Here is a 6,342-nt window from a genome sequence, read left to right as displayed (position 1 = left end):
TCTTTTCTTGTTTTTCATATGCATTCGTGCATTCATAGTGTCTATGCATGAAAAATTTCTAAGTTTGGTGTCTTGCATGTTTACTTTTCTTGAAAATTTTTCAAAAATAAGTTCTTGATGTTCATCTTGACATTCAAAGTGTTCTTGGTGTTCATCTTGACATTCATAGTGTTCTTGCATGCATCATGTGTTTTGATTCATAATTTTCATGTTGTGAGTCATTTTTTTTTGTTTTTCTCTTTCATCATTAAAAATTCAAAAATCAAAAAAATATCTTTCCTTTTTTCTCTCATAAATTTCAAAAATTTGGATTGACTTTTTCAAAAATTTTTAAAATTCAGTTGTTTCTTATGAGTCAAATCAAATTTTTAATTTAAAAATCTTATCTTTTTCAAAATCATTTTCAAAAATCAAATCTTTTTCATTTTTCTTAATTTTATCTCATAATTTTCGAAAATATCATCAACAATTAATGTTTTGATTCAAAAATTTCAAGTTTGTTACTTACTTGTTAAGAAAGATTCAAACTTTAAGTTCTAGAATCATACCTTGTGATTTCTTGTGAATCAAGTCATTAATTGTGATTTTAAAAATCAAATTCTTTTCAAAACTAATTTCAATCATATCTTTTCAAAAATATCTTTTTATCTTATCTTTTTCAAAACCATAACTTTTTAATCATACCTTTTCATATCTTATCTTTTTCAAATACCTTTTCTAACTTCTTATCTTCTTATCTTTTAAAAATTGAATTTCAAATCTCTTTCAACTAACCACTTAACTTTTTATTTGATTCTTATCTTTAGTAAAACTGCCCAACTAACTTTTTACCTTTAATTTTCGAAAATCCCTTCCCTCTTTTTCAAAAATTCTTTTAATTAACTAATTATTTCAATTTTTGATTTTAATTTTACTTCATTCCTAATTTTCGAAAATTACTAACCTTTTTCAAAAATTATTTTCGAAATTTAACTTTAAATTTTAATTTTTAATTTTCAAAAATCCTCTCACCTCTCATCTCCTTCTATTTATTTATTCATTTACTAACACTTCTCTTCATCTCATATCTCTGCTCTCCTCACCCTTCTGTTTGGATTCTCCTTTCTTTTCTCTTCTACTCTTCTCTTCTTCTACTCACAACAAGGGAACCTCTATACTGTGGTAAAAAGGATCCCTATTATTATTTTCTGTTCCCTTCTTTTTCATATGAGCAGGAGCAAGGACAAGAATATTTTTGTTGAAGCAGATCCTGAACCTGAAAGGACTCTGAAAAGGAAACTAAGAGAAGCTAAAATACAACAATCTAGAGACAACCTTACAGGAATTTTCGAACAGGAAGAGGAGATGGCAGCCGAAAATAATAATAATGCAAGGAGGATGCTTGGTGACTTTACTGCACCTAATTCCAATTTACATGGAAGAAGCATCTCCATTCCTACCATTGGAGCAAACAATTTTGAGCTTAAACCTCAATTAGTTTCTCTGATGCAACAAAACTGCAAGTTTCATGGACTTCCATCTGAAGATCCCTTTCAGTTCTTAACTGAATTCTTGCAGATCTGTGATACTGTTAAGACTAATGGAGTAGATCCTGAAGTCTACAGGCTCATGCTTTTCCCTTTTGCTGTGAGAGATAGAGCTAGAATATGGTTGGATTCTCAACCTAAAGATAGCCTGAACTCTTGGGATAAGCTGGTCAAGGCTTTCTTAGCCAAGTACTTTCCTCCTCAAAAGCTGAGTAAGCTTAGAGTGGATGTTCAAACCTTCAGACAAAAAGAAGGTGAATCCCTCTATGAAGCTTGGGAGAGATACAAGGAACTGACCAAAAAGTGTCCTTCTGACATGCTTTCAGAATGGACCATCCTGGATATATTCTATGATGGTCTGTCTGAATTAGCTAAGATGTCATTGGATACTTCTGCAGGTGGATCCATTCACCTAAAGAAAACGCCTGCAGAAGCTCAAGAACTCATTGATATGGTTGCTAATAACCAGTTCATGTACACTTCTGAGAGGAATCCTGTGAGTAATGGGACGCCTCAGAAGAAGGGAGTTCTTGAAATTGATACTCTGAATGCCATATTGGCCCAGAATAAAATATTGACTCAGTAAGTCAATATGATTTCTCAGAGTCTGAATGGAATGCAAGCTGCATCCAATAGTACTCAAGAGGCATCTTCTGAAGAAGAAGCTTATGATCCTGAGAACCCTGTAATAGCAGAGGTGAATTACATGGGTGAACCATATGGAAACACCTATAATCCCTCATGGAGAAATCACCCAAATCTCTCATGGAAGGATCAGCAAAAGCCTCAACAAGGCTTTAATAATGGTGGAAGAAACAGGTTTAACAATAGTAAACCTTTTCCATCATCCACTCAGCAACAGACAGAGAATTCTGAGCAGAATCCATCTAGCTTAGCAAACTTAGTCTCTGGTCTATCTAAGGCCATTCTGAGTTTCATGAATGAAACAAGGTCCTCCATTAGAAATTTGGAGGCACAAGTGGGCCAGCTGAGTAAAAGGATCATTGAAATCCCTCCTAGTACTCTCCCAAGCAATACAGAAGAAAATCCAAAAGGAGAGTGCAAGGCCATTGATATAACCATCATGGCCGAATCCAAGAAGGAAGGGGAGGATGTGAATCCCAAGGAGGAAGACCTCCTGGGACGTCCAGTGATCAATAAGGAGTTCCCCTCTGAGGAACCAAAGGAATCTAAGACTCATCTAGAGACCATGGAGATTCCATTGAACCTCCTTATGCCATTCATGAGCTCTGATGAGTATTCCTCGTCTGAAGAGAATGAGGATGTTACTGAAGAGTAAGTTGCCAAGTTCCTTGGTGCAATCATGAAGCTGACTGCCAATTTATTTGGTAAAGAGACTTGGGGAGATGAACCTCCCCTATTCACCAATAAACTAAATGTATTGGATCAACTGAGATTGCCTCAGAAGAAACAGGATCCTGGAAAGTTCCTAATACCTTGTACCATAGGCACCATGACCTTTGAGAAGGCTCTATGTGATCTTGGGTCAGGAATAAACCTCATGCCACTCTCTGTAATGGAGAAACTAGGAATCTTTGAGGTACAAGCTGCTAAAATCTCATTAGAGATGGCAAACAATTCCAGAAAACAGGCTTATGGACAAGTAGAGGACATATTAGTAAAGGTTGAAGGCCTTTACATCCCTGCTGATTTCATAATCCTAGATACTAGGAAGGATGAGGATGAATCCATCATCCTTGGAAGACCCTTCCTAGCCACAGCAAGAGCTGTGATTGATGTTAACAGAGGTGAACTAGTCCTTCAATTGAATGAGGACTCCCTTGAGTTTAAAACTCAAGGACATCCTTCTGTAAACATGGAAAAGAGGCACAGTAAGCTTCTCTCAAAACAGAGTCAACCAGAGCCCCCACAGTCAAACTCTAAGTTTGGTGTTGGGAGGCCACAACCAAACTCTAAGTTTGGTGTTGAACTCCCATATCTAAACTCTAAGTTTGGTGTTGGGGAGTCTCAACAATGCTCTGAACATCTGTGAGGCTCCATGAGAGCCCACTGTCAAGCTATTGACATTAAAGAAGCGCTTGTTGGGAGGCAACCCAATTTTTATTTATCTAATTTTATTTTTATTTTTGTTGTTCTTTCATGTTTTATTAGGTTCATGATCATGTGGAGTCACAAAATAAATAGAAAAATCAAAAATAGAATCAAAAACAGCAGAAGAAAAATCACACCCTGGAGGAAGGGCTTACTGGCGTTTAGAAGCATCTGGCTGGCGTTCAACGCCAGAACAGAGCATGGATCTGGCGTTGAACGCCCAAAACAAGCAGCATCCTGACGTTCAGATGCCAGAAATGCACACTGAGGAAAGCTGGCGCTGAACGCCAGAAACATGCTGCATTTGGGCGCTGAACGCCCAGAACAAGCACCAATTCAGTGTCTAAACGCCAGAATTGCATGCAAAGGCATTTTACATGCCTAATTGATGCAGGGATGCAATTCCTTGACACCTCAGGATCTGTGGACCCCACAGGATCATCTCAGCATCTGTGGACCCCACAGGATCCCCACCTACCTCCACTCATACTCTTCCCTCTTCTTAATGTTCATCCTCTCTTCCCAATAAACACCCTTCTCCAAAACCCTTCACCAATCACCTCAAGCTCTCTTCCCTATTACCTATTCACCACTCACATCCACCCACTCTTCCCCATAAACCTACTTCATACACCCCACCTACCTTCAAAATTCAAAATCACTTTCCCACCTAAACCCACCCTAAATGGCCGAACCTAACCCCTCTCCCTTCACTATATAAACCCCTCCATTCTTCTTCAATTTCACACAACACAACCCCCTCCTCCTCTTCTTGGCCAAAACACATCTCTCTCTCCCTCTCCTCTATTTCTTCTTCTTTTTCATCTATTCTTTCTTTTCTTGCTCGAGGGCGAGCAATATTCTAAGTTTGGTGTGGTAAAAGCATAAAGCTTTTTGTTTTTCCATTACCATGGCACCTAAGACCGGAAAATCCTCTAGAAAAGGGAAAGGGAAGACAAAAGCTTCCACCTCCGAGTCATGGAAGATGGAAAGATTCATCTCCAAAGCCCATCAAGACCACTTCTATGATGTTGTGGCCAAGAAGAAGGTGATCCCCGAGGTCCTTTTCAAACTCAAGAGAAATGAGTATCCAGAAATTCGACATGAAATCCAAAGAAGAGGTTGGGAAGTTCTAACAAAACCCATCCAACAAGTCAGAATTCTAATAGTTCAAGAGTTCTATGCTAATGCATGGATCACTAGGAATCATGATCAAAGTAAGAACCCAAACCGAAAGAATTATCTCACTATGGTTCGGAGGAAATACTTAGATTTTAGTCCGGAGAATGTGAGGTTGGCGTTTAACTTGCCTATGATGCAAGGAGATGCACGCCCCTACACTAGAAGGGTCAACTTTGATCAAAGGTTGGACCAAGTCCTCATGGACATATGTGTGGAAGGAGCTCAATGGAAGATTGACTCAAAAGGCAAACCGGTTTAACTTAGAAGACTGGACCTCAATACTGTGGCTAGAGGATGGTTGGAATTCATCCAACGCTCCATCATTCCCACTAGCAACCGATCTGAAGTTACTGTGGATCGAGCCATCATGATTCATAGCATCATGATTGGAGAGGAAGTAGAAGTTCATGAAGTCATCTCCCTTGAACTCTATAAAATAGCCGAAAAGCCCTCCCCCTTGGCAAGGCTAGCTTTCCCTCATCTTATTTGCCATCTATGTTACTCAGCTGGAGCTTTCATAGAAGGAGACATTCCCATTGAGGAAGAAAAGCCCATCGCTAAGAAAAGGATGGAGCAAACAAGAGAGCCCACTCATGGAGCTCAAGAAACACGTGAGGAAGCTCATCATCAAGAAATCCCTGAGATACCTCAAGGGATGCACTTTCCTCCACAGAATTTTTGGGAGCAAATCAACACCTCCCTAGGAGAACTAAGTTCCAACATAGGACAACTAAAGGTGGAACATTAAGAGCACTCTATCATACTCCATGAAATTAGAGAAGATCAAAGAGCTATGAGGGAGGAGCAACAAAGACAAGGAAGAGACATAGAAGAGATCAAGGACATCATTGGTTCCTCAAGGAGAAAACGCCACCATCACTAAGGTGGACTCATTCTTTGTTCTTAAATTTTTTTGTTTTTCGTTTTCTTATGTTAAATGTTTATCTATGTTTGTGTCTTTATTACATGATCATTAGTGTCTAAGTGTCTATGCCTTAAAGTAGTGAATATGAATCCATCACCTCTCTTAAATGGAAAAATGTTTTAATTACAAAAGAACAAGAAGTACATGAGTTTCGAATTTATCCTTGAACTTAGTTTAATTATTTTGATGTGGAGACAATACTTTTTGTTTTCTGAATGAATGCTTGAACAGTGCATATGTCTTTTGAAGTTGTTGTTTATGAATGTTAAATATGTTGGCTCTTGAAAGAATGATGAACAGGAGACATGTTATTTGATAATCTGAAAAATCATAAAAATGATTCTTGAAGCAAGAAAAAGCAGTGAATACAAAGCTTGCAGAAAAAAAAAAGAAAAAAAATGGAGAAAAAAAATAGAAAAAGAAAAAGCCAAAAGCTCTTAAAACCAAAAGGCAAGAGCAAAAAACCAATAACCCTTAAAACCAAAAGGCAAGGGTAAATAAAAAGGATCCCAAGGCTTTGAGCATCAGTGGATAGGAGGGCCTAAAGGAATAAAATCCCGGCCTAAGCGGCTAAACCAAGCTATCCCTAACCATGTGCTTGTGGCGTGAAGGTGTCAAGTGAAAACTTGAGACTGA

General features: G+C 38.1%; 1 non-coding gene across 1 annotated transcript; it reads right to left on the bottom strand.

Annotated features, from left to right (window-relative positions):
• Window positions 1–1,740: 1,740 nt before the first annotated feature.
• Window positions 1,741–1,848, bottom strand: LOC148554622 (small nucleolar RNA R71). Its single transcript, XR_015886700.1, has one exon. It is a non-coding gene; the product is annotated as a small nucleolar RNA R71 (small nucleolar RNA).
• Window positions 1,849–6,342: the final 4,494 nt, after the last annotated feature.

This window comes from Arachis ipaensis, chromosome B6, assembly GCF_059453495.1.
Source record: "Arachis ipaensis isolate K30076 ecotype BB chromosome B6, ASM5945349v1, whole genome shotgun sequence".
NCBI classification, from domain to species: domain Eukaryota; kingdom Viridiplantae; phylum Streptophyta; class Magnoliopsida; order Fabales; family Fabaceae; genus Arachis; species Arachis ipaensis.
The sequence above is the reverse complement of the archived record's forward strand: the minus strand, read 5'-3'. Positions and strand labels throughout refer to the sequence as shown.